The 16,826-nt window shown below is 40.8% G+C and overlaps 1 pseudogene across 1 annotated transcript in view; it reads right to left on the reverse strand.

The window, feature by feature from the left end:
* Positions 1–294: 294 nt before the first annotated feature.
* The window catches only part of LOC104610836 (uncharacterized), a 30,290-nt pseudogene continuing 13,758 nt past the window's right edge, over positions 295–16,826 (reverse strand). The window contains exons 12-23 of the transcript XR_016085216.1: positions 9,585–9,631; positions 9,376–9,445; positions 9,233–9,295; positions 8,418–8,507; positions 8,293–8,331; positions 7,941–8,168; positions 7,675–7,760; positions 7,514–7,562; positions 7,286–7,366; positions 5,419–5,512; positions 4,019–4,142; positions 295–1,570 (exon numbers count right to left, since the gene is read on the reverse strand). The product of XR_016085216.1 is annotated as an uncharacterized LOC104610836 (transcript). The remainder of the gene's footprint in view (positions 1,571–4,018; positions 4,143–5,418; positions 5,513–7,285; positions 7,367–7,513; positions 7,563–7,674; positions 7,761–7,940; positions 8,169–8,292; positions 8,332–8,417; positions 8,508–9,232; positions 9,296–9,375; positions 9,446–9,584; positions 9,632–16,826) is intronic.

The raw sequence follows: 16,826 nt of genomic DNA on the forward strand, positions 1-16,826 counted from the left end.
ATATTTGCATTGTTTCCTACCACAGCCTAAGGGTTTAAGAATGTAGGAACCAGTTGCACCTTTGGAGTGCATGAAGTTAGCTAACCAATCCGGAGCAATGTTGCCTTCTCTATAGGCGTGATGATACTCCACTTTACCTTCTAACCTCTCAAGCAAAGACTTGCCATCCTCAATGATCGATTTCACTCTCCACAAGGGATCGACATAGTTCTTTAGACAATCAATAACAGTTTGAAAGGGCCACACTGTGGGCTTCCCATGCCGCTCATGCTTGGGACACATTGATAGTGGTTTCATCAATCTTGTATGCTCTGAAATCCAATATTTGGCCTATATAATTTCTAGTTATGCAAGCAATGGTACAATATGCTGCAATATTTAATAAGCTTCTTTGTACCAAAAATGTATTAAAGCAAAAATGTTACAAAGATTAAAAAAAAAAAAAAGGTAAATTACAGACCTATACTTTGGGGTAGTAATTGATAGGTATCTCGAATTTTGGAATGCAACTGAACTTTCAGAGATAGACACCTGGTCCACTCGTTAGTATTCCGTCCGTTAAACATTTGATAATGGCAAAACTAGCTTTCTAGTTTATTTTTGGACCGATTTGCCCTTGTGTATAAAACCCCTTCTTGCTCTCTCGATGGCGATTTTGACCATCACTTGGAGTCGGCCATCAAGACGTACCAACTGAACTACTCTAATGGAAACTGGGAGCCTGGTCCCCTGGACACCGAGAAATTCTACAATCTAAATTTGTAGAATACATACTTTTTTGTTCAAAATTTTGCAACAAACTGAACCAACTGCTAAGCCCAGAAAAGAGATTTTGTTCAATCAGGCGGTGGCCTTCCTAGCTTTCTTCTCAGCCAGGGACATGATTGATTTGGGCTGCTTCAGCTTCGCCGAAGTTGCCTTCTTTGCCTTCTTGACACCAACCTTCTTCGCGGGCTTGGCGGCCTTTTTGGAGTAGTATCAGATTTCTTTACGGGTTTTGCCTTTGAGCGGCAGAAGCGGCTTTGAGTTTCTTCTCTGTAGCAACCTTAGCGCCCTTCACAACCTTCTCCTTTTTACCCGACTCAGACAACTTGAAAGAAGCTTTAATTTTGATCAATTTGCCCTTAGCCACACAGTTTTTCAACTGGAGGGCCAATATTTTCCTAAAATTTGCTGAAAGAACAGCCTTGTGCTTTTCCTCCACACAGTTTTTCAGCCTTGTGCTTTTCTCGTGCAGAGCCAACAAAGCTTCCTTGATCATCTGGAAATAAGGAGGATGAGAGGGATGAGAAGCCTTGGCCGCCTTCGGCTTCTTTTCCTTGGGGGCCTTCACAGGCTTATCGGGCTGGGTAGGCTTCTCCGCCACTGGAGACTCGGTCGGCGGTTGCTCCACCGCCACTGTCGCAGCTTTTCACCTTCACTGGTCGACGACATCACTAGGGAATGATAACCACGGATACGAACTCTAAAGACATGAAGGAATAATACGAAAATACATCGCATCGCTTTCGCTTCGCCATGACCATGAGAAATATAGAAATACAGAATGGTTGGGTACCTTCCTTGCCTGCTGGTGAAAAAAAAAATAAAAAGGGAAAATCAAACAGAGCTTGTCAGAAGAGCCGATGATGGCAAGTCTTTTTAAATTTTATGATTTTAATAATTAAAAAAGTATATATAAGCATTTCGTTAATTTTACAAAAATCGGTAACGTAAGTTAACGGAAATAGACCAGGTGTTTATTTCCGAAAGTTCAGGGTACCTAAGTGTTGCATTCGAAAGTTTGAGGTACCTATCTGTTACTATCCCTAAAATACATGATATCTATCTGTAATTTATCCAAAAAATTGAAGCTTTTCTAGGTTGGCTGCTTGGGGTTCATGATCTCTACACCATCACTACATCTCTTTAGCAATTCAAACATATCAAGATTATTGAAGAACTTAAAATGATCTTTTAGTTGTGCTCAACATCTCTTTGAGGAAAAGACTTTATCAAGTTGTGCTCAAATTGTGACAATATTTTAGAATCTTGATGAAATCATTTGCATGACACACTCTCTAGATGCTCAACAAGATTGAATTCAATACAAATAACCTTCGAGACCAATGGGTAGAATAGGTTTGGTTCTAAGGCTCTTTTTTGAATGTAAACAAATGATTATAATCAGAAAAATACATTTTGAAAGCTAAGTGTCAAGTTGTTTGTTAGGCTAGACTGCCAAGGCTTCATAGAGTAGTCGACTATTCAAAAATATATGGTTAACTTACTGTGACAATTGGGGCAAGTTTAGTGGGTGAGACATAGTCGACTACCCGAAATAGGAGAGTCAACTAACTATGGTAGTCAAAGAGTCAACTAACTATAATAGTCAAGTTTTAAATATACCCTAACTGAGAGGACAAGTCAATTACCCAAAAAAGCATAGTTGACTAATCTAGACAGACTAAGTTCAAAATGATATCAATTAAGTGATATGGAGGAACTAGTCGACTAAGAAAGAAAAAAAAAAAAATCTTCCCTCCATAAAGTAGCCACCTAACAATTTTGACAATTGATTACTTCAAAAAAATGTGACTATTTGAAGTCTCGGATGACTATTTATGTCCATGGAAAGCCTTCTAACATGTCAAAAGAATTTTGAATCATTTACAAGAAGGGAAAAATCCCTCAAACAGCTAGAAAATAATCATTTGTTCTCAAATCCTCTTTATATAGAGAAGTTCTGCTTGATTCAAAAATAAGAAGCAAGCGAGTGAATCAAGGTTGAGAAAAACTGTTCATTCCTTATACATAGTGTATATAGTTGCTTTTTAGAAACAGCAAATTGTCTTCTTGGCATCCATGAATTCCCACTAGTTTAGGTCCTACTCTCACCCTTGATGTCTTGCCGATTGTAAAGGCTTTGTTGGAGAAGTCCAACTAGTTACTGCAAATCTTTGGTGGCAGTTTGAGGTATAGGATAGGCAGGGTTAGTCAAACCACCGTAAATTTCTTATGTGCCTTTGTGTGTGTGCGAGTGTGTTTTCTTTTCATAGTTTTCTTGTTTATTAACTTTACTAGCATCATCAAATAACTGCAATAACTTGAAGATCTTGCAGACATTGTTTTTATTTTTGTATTTTCTTTCTTTATATCTGCAAAATACAAGATCTCTTAGTCTTGGTGCAATTACTAAGTTACTAACCCTATTAACATCTATGAACTGCACTAACTCTCTTGTTCAGTAGTTTAGGATTTATCCGTTAATGTCTTCCAGTTACTAACAATTGTTTACTTTCCGATAACAGCTAGTTGCGGGTCCTCTGATCCTCTCTATTCAATTGCTATTCAGGCATACATCACCAGTGCAACTACCATTTACTTATTGTTTATTTACATTCAGCTACCCATTTAATTTCTGTAGTTTATTTACTTTGAAAGTGGGGAGAAGTCTTCAAAATGGGATGTGCTATCCATTAATAATCAACTTCGGCAAGACGCTCTAAGATACACGCTTTCAATCTCTCCTATCCATTAATATATGAAAATAATTTCAACTTTTACAGGTTGCACATGTCCTTGGCAAAACTAAGGAGTTTACCTTCTACCAAAAATGAAAGAGCACCAGGTGCTGTTTACCCGATACACTACGAAAATACAACCCCGTTTCAAAACACAGTTGTTAATCCCTCAAGAATCTCAAGTAATACTCACACTGTAGTCTAAGTGGTCAGTTGACATCCCTCCCAGACTCTCCATCACTCCATGTTGGGTAAAGCCAGTGAACCCTGAAAGCATCCTTGCTTCTCTGGGTCCAAACCTACAACACGAAAAACAAAACAAAAAACAATACTGCGCTGTACACAACAATCCTGGAGACTCTCCGAAGAGCACTTCAGAACCATAACCAAAAAGCTTTAGAAAATATATATAACCCTGCACCCAAGGTACCATTACCAACTTCGTCTAGAAATGCACACCATTACCATTGGTGTGCACACCATTTAATGACCCATTCGGAGTCTTATTTGCATACCCATTTTGATGAATTTTCACCGTTGGTTGTCCATTGCTTATTCCATTCGTTGTTACTGCCTTGTAAAAACGAAATGGATTTTGCATGATATCTTCCAACTGGCCACTGGCTGCTGATAGAAGCCCTGTAACATTTCATAGTGGCATCAATATTTAACATTATCAGAGCAGTACAAAGCTGAACTTGAAAGTAATCTACAAGAATAAACTATAACAAAAATAAGCAGGAATCTAGATTGGCAAACAGAATATGATGCAGAATGTTAGATTTAGATTCTTTTAAATTTCGTGACTAGAAAGCATATGAATTCTATCTAGAACGGTAAAATGCTCAGTAGGAAGTGAGCTGCCTGGGCAACCGAGTTTAGGCACCTCAGGGCCTGCATTGAAGCATGTAAGGTAACAAGGCCCAAGTATGTGTATCCTGGGGTTGAGATAGTTTAGCTGTCTGCAGTATGCCCTATAAGATGGAAATATCACTGTACAGATGTGGATCCGTGATGGCTTCTGAGTGAAAGAAAATCTGTTCAAGCTTTAGCCAAACAGTACATGAATGCTTCACAGAAATGTCATGAAAACACTTATAAATAGATAACTCATAGTGCCTCGTAACTAGAATACCTTGATCCATTTCATATAATCAGCACAATTTGATGAAATGGGCTGAGGCTGTGTTTGGTAAGAGTGCAAATAAAAACACGTTTGATGGAAATACATGTATGGTTCATGAAAATGCGAGTTGATTTAGTTTTGCACTGATAAATTTTGTATTCTTACCAAATGGTTGCTGTTGGGATGGGTACAAACACAAATTCCAAGACTGGAATCCACCTTTACATTGACTAGCTATGAGTGCAAAGTTGGCATCCATTTTACTCCCATTCTGAATGCAAACATGTCTTGGAATTCATAATTGCTGTCATTTTCAGTACACAAATATATTTTTGCCCAATGCCTGCAAAACTGAACCACAGTACAAATTCACTTTGGTTCAGTGTTTGCACTCTTACCAAATGCAGCTTAAGTAACAGGTCTTTGTCAAGTAATACAATCATGGAACATTGATTGTGTTGTATATTACAAGTCTGGATCTGCCGACCACGTTCACCCAGCCATACATATGGAACATCGGTTGTGTTCTGATCACCGGTATTCTCAATGCGCGGCTGGATGAGTGTGGCCGGCAATGTGTTGTGGTCAGCATATTCGAACTCATAAATTACATGGTCCATTTGGAGGTTTCTTTTCTAAAAGTAGCAAAGCCATACCTTTTCTTTTTTATTGATGAATAGCGAAGCCATACCATTTGGCTCTTGTCTTTATACATAGGATCACAGAACAGCACATTCTCATCATTTCTTTGTTAAAAATTGCATTTTGAGATGAGAGAAAGAAAAATACCTAAAAACAGTGCAGAAGGTTTTCCTGGTCTTGACTTGAATTCAGGATGGAATTGAACTCCAACAAAGTATGGATGACTAGGCAATTCAACAATCTGTATACAAGCATGAAGTCAGTATTATAATTAATGCATCGTTTATTATAAAGTTTGTTGAGCTTCAGCAGTTTTTTTGTTTCCTTTTATTTAGTGTTATTGGGCCCAAGGCCCAACAGTTTATGTTTTTTTTTTATGTTATTAGCAACAGCAGCCCTATTAAGGGCATATGGGTTATTGTATTCTCTTTTATTTAATAAGTCTTTCCGTGCAGTCTTCTGCGCTTCGACAAGCTTGAAAGACCAAAAATTGGTCTTTTTCCATTTGATAACCAAAAGCTGGAAAGATAAGAAGACGCATACGTGGAAAGACCCAAATGGACTGAAAACACTGAATTTTGGGAAGCTTTAAACAAAGAGCTTTCTGGTCTTCGGTGACCAGAAAATCGGTTTTGGATACACTCAAACCCAATCGGATCATTTATTTTTTTGTGAAAAAGGAATCTTTGGTGTTAGTGCCAATAGTATATGTGGATGACATTGTAGTCACAAGGAATGACCTGAGATTGATGCCTTAAAGAGGAACCTACACCAAGAGTTTGAGATTAAGGACCTTGGAGAGCTAAGGTATTTTCTGGGTATTAAAGTGGCAAGATTCAAATATAGGATCTTCATTTCCAAAGGAAAGTAGGTGTTGGACCTACTACAAGAGATAGGAAAACTTGGGGTTAAACCAGTTGATACACTCATTGACCAGAATCACAGAATCAATGCTTTAGATAGTGAGCTACTGAAGTCTAAAGGATCTTTGGTGGTATCAAAAATTGGTGGACGGTGGAACGACTGTTATACTTGTGCCACAACCAGATATCTCCTACGCAGTTAGTATTATGAGCCAATACATGCATGCCCCTCAAGCTTATCTCTGGGAAGCCATTGATTGGATACTTGTCTATTTGAAAAGACACCCATGCAGAGAGATATTGTTTGCTAACCATGGACACTTGAAAATGGAAGCTTACACAAGCAAATTCGGCAAGGTGCCTACGTAACAGGAGATCTACATCAGGATTTTGCACTCTTGTTGGAGGTAATTTGATTTCATGGAAGTGTAAAAAGCAACTAGTTATAGCCAGATCAAGTGCAGAAGCAGAGTATAGAGATATGGAACATGGTGTCTCAAAGATTCCCAGGTTTGGTCCTTATTAGGAGAGCTTGGAGTTGATGTAGAAGAACCTATGATATTGTACCACGATAATCAAATAGCAATTAACACTACCCATAACCCAGTTAAACATGATAGGAAAAAAGCATATAGAAGTGGACAGGCATTTCATAAGAAAAAAGGGTGATTCCTAGGGAAGTTTGTCTGGCATATGTTTCATCTAGCTTACGACTTGCTAATGTACCCAGCAAGGGAGTTCCAAAAAATAAGCTAGAACATGACCTATGCAAGTTGAGATTCACACAGTTTTTTTGTTTCCTTTTATTTTATGTTATTGGTTAGTGTTATTGGGCCCAAGGCCCAAAAGTTTATGTTTACTCTTTATGTTATTACTTATTAGCAGCAGCAGCCCTATTAAGGGCATATTGATTTGATCATTGTATTCTCTTTTATTTAATAAGTATATAAGTTATTGAGTGGGGTGGCCAAATCAATTATTGGCTTCTCCCATCTCTTCTTCGCTTTCTTCCCTTCTCTTATATGCAAGAAACTCTTTTCTTTCTTTCTTGTATTTCTGTTATCAAATCAGATTACAGTTCTGAATTTTCTACTAAGTTTTTTTCTACAATACATTAATATATATAGGATGAAAGTTCCATCTCTAAATACCTCCATGCGCTGACCAGTTTCATCTTTGCCAACAAATAAGAGACCAGCATTTTCGAGTTGCTCTACCATATCAGGATTGACCTACAGAAATCCAAAATATTTTCCCCAGCTGTCAGTTCTTACTGATCAGAAAATCATCATGTGAAATGAATGAGCACAGTAAGCCATGTCTATAAGTACAAATGGGCAAGTTACCGGATGGGGCATATGCTTGTTAATACATCATACCTCATATCTATGCCGATGCCGCTCATCAATGATGCTTACATTGCCATATCTAACACAAAGCAAGATAAGACGAATGTTAGTAAACCATCAATTCTGAATCCTTCAAGTTATAAAGCATTGGTTTAGATTGTTTTTATTGGGGATGTATTCTTAATACATACAACTTTGCAGATTTACAATCAATAACATGGAAGTATGTCCTCCTTGAACCAAGACGCATGGTGCCCCCCATGTGAGTTTTTGAACCCTGCACACAAATAACCGAATTGCTCAACTAGTAGAAACAAGCAAAAAGACCACTACCCAATATTGGTCCCACCTATCTGTGGTCTTGGGAGGAATAGACTGGGTGCAGACTTAGCCTTTGGCATTATTTTAAAATAGGCCTTAGTATGGAATCAAATGTATGGAAATGAAAAATGTATACCTCTGGCATAAATATTACACAAGGATTTGTAGTTTCAGGATCAAACTCAGTGCTGTTTGCATCTTGCAGACCAAGAACAGATCGTGCAAATTCAATGACAGCAATTTGCATCCCTAGACAAATGCCAAGGAATGGAACTTTGTTTTCCCGGGCATACTTTGCTGCAAGAATTTTTCCTTGTACCCCTCGATCACCAAACCCCCCTGGAACTAGAACACCATCTGCACCCTGAAGCCAAAGCCTGTTCAGATAACTGAGAAACAAATCATAGGAGGCATAGGGAAGAAAACCCAATCTAAACACAGTTTTACTCCAAATTATTCTAATATAATAATCTGGAAGTGTAGCCTACCTTCAACAGATCCCATGCAGCTTTGTAAGCATCAGGGGTCTGCAAGCATAAAATGTCATCAAATGATAAACTGAACACATGGGATTATACAAACATAGCATGCTAAAATCAAGACTAATAGCAACCTCTCTTGCAGCTGCATCTTCAAGGTCAGTAGCTGCAACCCATTCCACTACTAATTTTCTGTGGCAAGCAATAGAAGCATGCAAAAGAGCCTGAATAAGAAAAGAACATGGTAAATTAGATACTAGCAGATACCTGCTTCCATTACATATAAATACATATGCACATATGTATGAAGAATGTAGATGCACTTTATTTATACATAAAGTGCATATGAGGGTAGGGGGAGCAAATTTGTATAAATCCTGCACCAAATATGTATCTAGATAAAAACATTGCAACATGGATCACCCCTGCCATTATCAAATCAAGCGACTTGTGGGACCATCTACAGAGGCTACAATACCAAACTACAAAATATTTCAAGGAGACATAAGCCTCCTCAAGAGTAGTAGTGGTAAGCCGTAACGTGTAATTCTTTCTTCTTCTTCTTGAGGTGTACCAGAGGTGTATGCCTCAAAGGAATACATGCCTCCAGAGTATGAGAAATCAAAGCATTTTTGAGTGTGTCTCACCTCCAGGCATATGCCTCAACTGCCTTTTAAAACACTGGAGGGGACAAGGCTTAAATGGTGATGATGATCACAAGGTGCTCTAAATCCTGCTTACTTAACTTGAAACTTGCTCAAATTCTAATGCAACACATCGAATTTCTCAGAATCTCCGGGACTCACGACAACTGAATTGAGTTTCCAGAGATCTAATTACCCAATAGAGGATTCTTGACAAGAAAAAAGAAGATTTGCATGGTCTTCAGATAAAATTAGAGTGAAAAAGATGGGATGGCTAATGAGATCTTAGTAGCAGGTGAGTTCACCTTCAATACAGATAGGTAAGAATCTGAAAGGCCAGTATATTTTCCAACCATGGCAATTCTGACCTGTAAAATTACATGGTATGATGTGTCAGTGCAAACAGAGTATAAATGTCACTCAAGTATCAGCTAGTTCTGTAACATACAGGCTCATGCAACATGTCACAGAGTTCAGCTCTAGCAGTCCATTCCTCCAAAGCAGGCTTCCTGGCAACACTGCATATGAGACATGTGATGTCAATATGCTACACAAACAACTACATGTAGATGTCACAGGAAAGAGACAAGTAGAATATAACCCCAAATCAAAAGATGAAAAACAAAGAGAACTGACTACAGAGCTTGTAATACAAACCATTGAAGGTTTAGTGCTTTCAGAATTGCTTCATGTGCCTTTTGATCCTAATTGGAAAGAAAAAAAAAATCAGATATTTGTGCTAAAAGAATTTAAAAAATATATATATTGAAAATCAACATAACTTTCATTGAAAAGAAACCCTGCAAACAGAAAGCAGGCAAGGGAACAAAACAAGGGCTTCCCACAAGAAGCCCATAACCAAGCAACAGAAATACAAGAACACAAATTTACAACACTACAAAGATACCACCCGGTCCTGGACTGCCCCAATCCAAGTGATGTTTCTCAACACCAGACTTAGCTAGAGAATCAGCCAAAGCATTAGCACTTCTAGGCACCCAATTGAATGAGACATTCAATAAGGAACCTAAGAGCTGTGCCTGTCTTACCAAATGCCTAAACTTCCACGGGATCAAGTCCTGCTTCTTCAACAAGCAAAAAAGAATTTGACAGTCACCTTCCACCACATTTTTATAATCTTTTAGCTTTAACGACTCCAAACCCTGTAATAGAGCTTTCACACAGCCCGTAAGGAGTTGCCATAGCCCTCTGGCTCTGGTCCAGAGAAACTGAAAATGTTTCTATCATGGTCCCTAACAACACCCCCAATACCTGAACTTCCTGGATTTCCAAGGCAACAGCAGTCAAAATTTAACTTAAGCTTCTTGACTTCTGGTGTACACCAACTGACCACCCTCCTGGGAGCCCTCTCCTGAAAATCAGCTACAGCTTTCCAGCCCCTTAATAGATCATTTAGGAAACACCTTTGAATTCTTTGGTTACCAGAGCCCAATGGGCAACTCTGACCTTAGCTCAATTAAATCTTCCACCCCTCTTGCCTTCTGCTCAAAAATTCATGAGTTCCTTTCATTCCACCGACTGCAAAGCACAGCCCCCAACAGCCACAGAATTTTGTGTCATTTTGTGTGACATCTCAGTGAGGTTGTGCTGAATAACTCAATGATGTCTGTAGGAGGCACCCAGAGACACCCACTAGAGAGAAAAGGTACTCCCATAACTGAGAAGCAAAGGTACAAGGCAGTAAAAGATTATTAGTGGAATCCCCTTCTCTCATACAGAGGATACAAACATGAGGGGAGAGACACCAATTTTTCCATTTCTGTTGAAGCCTCTCACAGGTGCTAATAATTTGAATGGCTGCTTTCCAACAAAATACCCCCTCACTTTAGGAGGAATAGGACTGCCCCACACTTCTTTTTACAGGAAAAGGAATCAAATTTATAGGTTGAAGCAAAGTTTGGAAGAAAGAAGCACAAGAGAACAGCCCAACAGTATTTAGGTTCCCACACTCTCCCATTCACCCCTAAAAGGTTAAGGCTTACATGGAGTTGGAGAATTTCAAGCAAAGAAGTCAACTCATCCACTTCTTGCTCTCACAGCCCTAACCCAAATCCCAGACCCACCCTCTTCCATGGAAAGGCTTGACAGAAGTTGGAGTTTCCCCACCACAAGTCTTCCCAAAACTCCACCATAGTGTCAGAGATAGCATCATACCTTACATGTTGCAAGAAGGTGGAATTTTAAGCAATACCCGAATCCCATCCATTAAGATGAAGTGCATGGATGCTTTTAATAACTAAATGCCCCAAAGCCTCAGGTTTATTAGGAAACCTCCATAACCACTTGCCAAGATGCAAGTTATTATCTTTCACCTCCCTATGCCTTAGGCTTCCCTCCTCCTTTAACCTGCACACCTTCTCCCAAGTCAAGAGATGGTCCCTCCTCTCACTTACAAAATCCCAAAGAATTCCTTTTTTTTTCAATTTTTAATGCTACTTTCATGGAAGCTTTAAAGACTGACAAGAAAAATATAGGCAGGTCAGATAAAGTTGATTTAATCGAAGTTAATCTCCCACCTAATGAGAGGTAATTCCTTTTCCAATTTTCTAACTTTCTTATAAACCTCTCAACTATTGTTTCCCAAAAGGAAGCATCCCTAGGATTGCCCAGTAAAGAAGGCCAAGATACTTCATTGATCACTGCCCAATTGCATATCCCAAAATTTTAGCACACTCCAATTCAAAATCCTCCATCTTGCACCCGACCAAATTGCACTTTGCCAAGTTGACTCTCAACCCTGGTACTCTTTCCACTATCTCCAAAATTCTCCTAAGGGCTCTCACATCTTGAATCCCTCTAAACTCCCCCAAAAGCAAAGTGTCATCAGCAAACTGCAGGTGAGAAACCACTTGATTCAACTTCCCCACCCTGAAGCCTCTAAAAATATCACCCTCATCAGCCCTTCTTAACAATTTGCTAAAAACTTCTGCCATAAACGGCATTTGGGATAAAGGACCTCCTTGTCTGATCCCTATAGAGGACCTAAAAAACCTGTTAGAGTGAGCTGAATAGGGATAGTTTAGTAATCTCATGTTAGTTAAGTACTTTGCGTATGTGGCTGTTTTATTAGAGTACTCTGCCCCACACTTAAGTGAGGGCAGTTTAGTCTTTGTAAGTGTAATTAGAACCTAATAAACATAAGGGGGTCGACTGAATGGTAGACTAATCAGTTTCGACTAAACCATCCTGTTCTCTCTTTCTCTTGTCTTCTTCCTCATCTTCTTCTTCCTTCTTCACTGGTTCGGATTACTGTAGCTGCTCCAAAACATGGTATCAGAGCCAAGTTTCTGACCTGCTTCCGCTTGCAAAGCATCTCAGGTGTGTTCGTGACACCCTCTTCTTCGTTTCTAGTTAGTTAATGGAGAGAGCTGGTTCGCCCTAGGTCTGAGACATCACAGCTCGTTGCTCTCTGCTGCGCACAGTTTTTCTTCATCAAGGAAGGTGATTTCAGCAGTGAATGGTTGGTTGATACTCTCAAAGGAAGGTTGGTTATTTAGTCCTTTTGTGTTGCTGGTATTTTTGGGTAGGAACCCTTCAAGAATCAGTTAGTACTGATTAGAACCTAGAGAACTAGGTTCATTGTTGCCCTAAGAAGGGCTGTGTGTGCAGGAGCCGAATGGTGTAGGGCTGTTGTGAGTTGTTGAGTGGTGTTAGGGCTGCTGTAGGTGGCCGAGTGGTGTAAGGTGGAATGCAGTGACCTTGCCAAGCTCCTTGTGGTCGTGTAATGCCCTCTTAAGTGTGCTAAACAAGTCTGAACTGGCCGAGTGGTGTAAGGTGGAATGCAGTGACCTTGCCAAGCTCCTTGTGGTCGTGTAATGCCCTCTTAAGTGTGTTAAACAAATCTGAACTGGGTGTAGCAGTTTGACTGTGTTGTGGTGCTTATGATGCACAATTTTTTTTTTTTGAGTGGTTGTAAGAGGGCCTACTGCTGTGTTGTGGTGCTTATGATGCACAATTTTTTTTTATTGAGTGGTTGTAAGAGGACCTACTGCTGTGTTGTGGTGCTTGTGATGCTTATGTGAGTCGTAGGTGTGTGAAGTCAGCAGTAGTGTGAAGAAGAACAAGTGTGTGCTCCCACTGTTGTGTTTAGGGGCTGCAATAGGTGCTGAAGTATCAAACTGTGAACAACATCAATCAGCTTGTAGCTGAAAAGTAAGGTTAGAGGCAACTGTGAAAGAGTACAATGGCAGCAATAGGAGATGGCTACAATGATCAGAAACCTAATGTGGTAATTTCCTCCGACTACCTAGGGGTACAAGAAGATGCTTAAATCATGACTTGGCTGTGGAATAGTATGGAACCCAAAATTAGTGCCAACTTCATGTTCCTTGATACGACTAAGGATATATGGGAGCATGCTAAGAAGCTATATTCTGGACAAGATAACACAACAAGAGTGTATCAGCTTTATCAGGAGTATTTTGATTTACAACAAGGAACCAAAACACTAGAAGAGTACTATGCCAGCATGAAGAATATAAGGAATGAACTCAATGTCTATCACCCCCTTACTCCAGATATTAAAGTTCAGCAACAGCAAAGGGAGCAACTAGATGTTACAAGATTTTTAGTGGGGCTGAAGTCGGAATATGAACCAGTTAGAGCCCAAATATTGGGGGGCTCTACTCTTCCTACACTTGAGGAAGTATTCTCAAGGCTTCGTAGAATTTCTTTGGGACAGACAGAGAACTCCACACAGTCAGATAGATCAGCACTTGTGACAGCTAGAGGGGTTGGACATAGTACAAGAGGGGGAGGTCATGCTCCCCGATGAGGCCGTGGCAGTTCCATGATTAGTCGGGGTGGTCGTGACTCAGGGGGAGGCCGTGGCAGAGGGAAGAATAACTCTACAAGGAAATGTACTCATTGTGGTAGAGAGGGACACACAGTGAATTTCTGTTATGATCTACATGGCCCTCCCTCTAAATGGGCTAATCATGCTGTAGCAGGTGAGGTTGATATCAGTGACAGTAAACCGGCAGACCGAACTCCTCCCACATCTACATCTACTTCTGGGAGGGAAATGGTGAGCGTACCGCGTGATGAGTATGAACGGTTCCTTCAAACTACTTCACAGCATACCACTGCCACACTTGCCCAATCAGGTATTGCTTGCATGTCATCTAAAACCTCTCCCTAAATTATTGACTCTGGAGCCTCAGATCATATGACCGGGACTCCAGGTGTGTTCTCTTCTCTTTCTGAAACCTTCCACATCACAAACTGTTACACTTGCCAATGGGTCCTCATCTCCCATATGTGGTGTCGGTAATGTTGACACGGCTACTGTGCCCTTATCATCTGTTTTATATGTCCCTAAGTTTCCATTCAATCTTATGTCTGTTAGTAAAATAACCAAAGCTCTTAACTGTTCTGTTACCTTCTTTCCTTCCACTCGTGTTTTTCAGGATCTCAAGATGGGGAAGAAGATTGATGGGGGGCATGAATCTGGTGGATTGTATTATCTTGACGGTGGTGGATCTTCAATTGCTCTTCAGACTTCACTTACTCCTCTACAATGGCATTGCCGACTGGGACATCCATCTCTCAAGGCTCTCAAGATTTTGGTCCCGTCATTGAGTCATTTGTCAGTTTTGCAATGTGAGTCATGTCAGTTAGGGAAACATCGTCGTGTGTCCTTCAGTCCAAGAGTTGAGAGTCGTATGTTGACTTATTTTTCTTTGGTTCATTCAGATGTTTGGGGTCCAATCAAAATAGAGTCTTATAATGGGTACAAGTATTTTGTCTCCTTTATTGATGATTGTTCAAGAATGACATGGATTTACTTAATGAAAGAAAAAAGTGAATTGTTTTCCATTTTTCAAAAATTCCATGCTGAAATACGCACACAATTTGGTGTTCCAATCAAAATTCTCCGTTCAGATAATGGCCGTGAATACTTTCTTACTTCATTTCAACAGTATTTAGAACCGCATGGCATTATTCATCAGACATCATGTGCATACACCCCTCAACAAAATGGGGTAGCTGAACGGAAGAACCGTCAGCTTCTTGAAACTGCTCGGTCTATTCTTCACCACATGAATGCCCTCCTTCATCCTTCATGGTCGGTCCCCCTTCTCTATCTTGTTTCTCACTTTATCTCCATTCCCATTAATTCCTCGTGTCTTTGGTTGTATGTGCTTTGTCCACAATCTGAACCCTGGAATAGACAAGCTAGATGCACGCTCAATTAAATGTGTCTTCCTTGGCTACTCACGGACTCAAAAAGGGTACAAGTGTTATAATCCCATTACCCGGAAGTGCTATGTCTGCCCTGATGTCACCTTTTTTGAGTCAGTCCCCTTCTTCTCAAGTCCTGAAGCGCCTTCGTCTCCACCCGCACTTCCTCTTCCTCTCCCTGTCAATGATCCAATTCCAGATGCTGTTGTTGGAGTAGACTCATCACCTCATCCCGTGCAGATCACCACCGAACGTCCACCAATCCGGCAAGTGTATACACGTCGAACGACACCGGCCCCTCCAGCTTCTACCTCATCTGCGGATCCTCTCATGGCTCCTATTGTTGAACCTTCAGACCTTGACCTACCCATTGCCTTACGGAAAGGTAAACGCAGTTCTACCCTCCATCCCATTTCCAATTTTGTTTCATTATCTCGTCTTTCTACATCACATCGCCAGTTTGTTTCCCTTTTATCCTCTATTTCCATACCTAACAATATTCAAGAAGCTCTCAATTCACTTGATTGGCGGCGGGCAATGGAGGAGGAACTTTCTGCTCTTCAACATACTCAAACGTGGGAACTTACTACTCTCCCACCTGGTAAGCATGTTGTGGGATGTAAATGGGTGTATACTGTGAAATACTTGCCAAATGGTAGTGTGGAGCGTCTGAAGGCCAGACTTGTTGCTAAAGGTTACTCACAATTGTATGGAGTAGACTACATGGAGACATTCTCTCCGGTGGCTAAGATTGGTTCTGTTCGTGTACTAATTTCCCTGACAGTTATGTATGATTGGCCTCAGTTTCCCTGGCAGTTATATATGGAGCAACCACCTGGGTTTGTTACTCAGGGGGAGGATGGTAAGGTATGCAGATTGAAGAAGGCAATTTATGGGCTGAAACAATCGCCGCGTGCTTGGTTTGGGAAGTTCAGTGAAGTGGTGAAGAGTTTTGGAATGAAGCAGTGCCAGGTAGATCACTCAGTGTTCAGCTATGACTCAGAAGCTGGGAAGATTCTATTAGTGGTCTAGGTGGATGATATTGTCATTACTGGCAGCGATAAATTGGGGATTAGCAAATTAAAGGTATTTCTGCAAAATCATTTCCAAACAAAAGATCTTGGAACATTGAAATTGATGAAGGATGATTTGGCCCGACCTCGCAAATCACGCCACGTGGCAAAAAACAAGTAGCTCGACACTTAAAACAGCGTACCGAGGGTACAAACACCAAAGGGAAGAGACCAACGGTCCGAACTCCCCTCGAGGAGACCGAACTCCCCTCGAGGAGACCAACTCCCTAAGAGGAGCCCGAACTCCCTACAGGAGGCCCGAACTCCCTACTTAGAGCTCAAACTCCCTACGAGGAGCCCGAACTCTCCCTTTGACCCGGAGCCACACAAAGCAGTGACCCGAATTGGCCCGTCTCATGACAGTTCGGGACACCCCCCTATCCGAACTCAAGACTTCGCCTCGCACACCGCTCCAAGCACTTCGCCTCCAGAGCATTGAACTGGACAAACCACACCGTACCTGACACCGAAGGAGTCCGTATCCAAGGGCGGCGCACCTGACTGACTTGGGATCTGACGCTTGACGGCCGCACTTCAACGGCCACCTGCCACCGTCACCTGCCACCGCCATCTCCAGTTACAGAGACGGCTCCGACAAAAAGAGCAGTGACGGTTCTGCCCC

The sequence above is a fragment of the Nelumbo nucifera genome, chromosome 4 (genome assembly GCF_055504915.1).
Source record: "Nelumbo nucifera cultivar China Antique chromosome 4, China Antique-T2T, whole genome shotgun sequence".
Classification (NCBI taxonomy): Eukaryota; Viridiplantae; Streptophyta; class Magnoliopsida; order Proteales; family Nelumbonaceae; genus Nelumbo; species Nelumbo nucifera.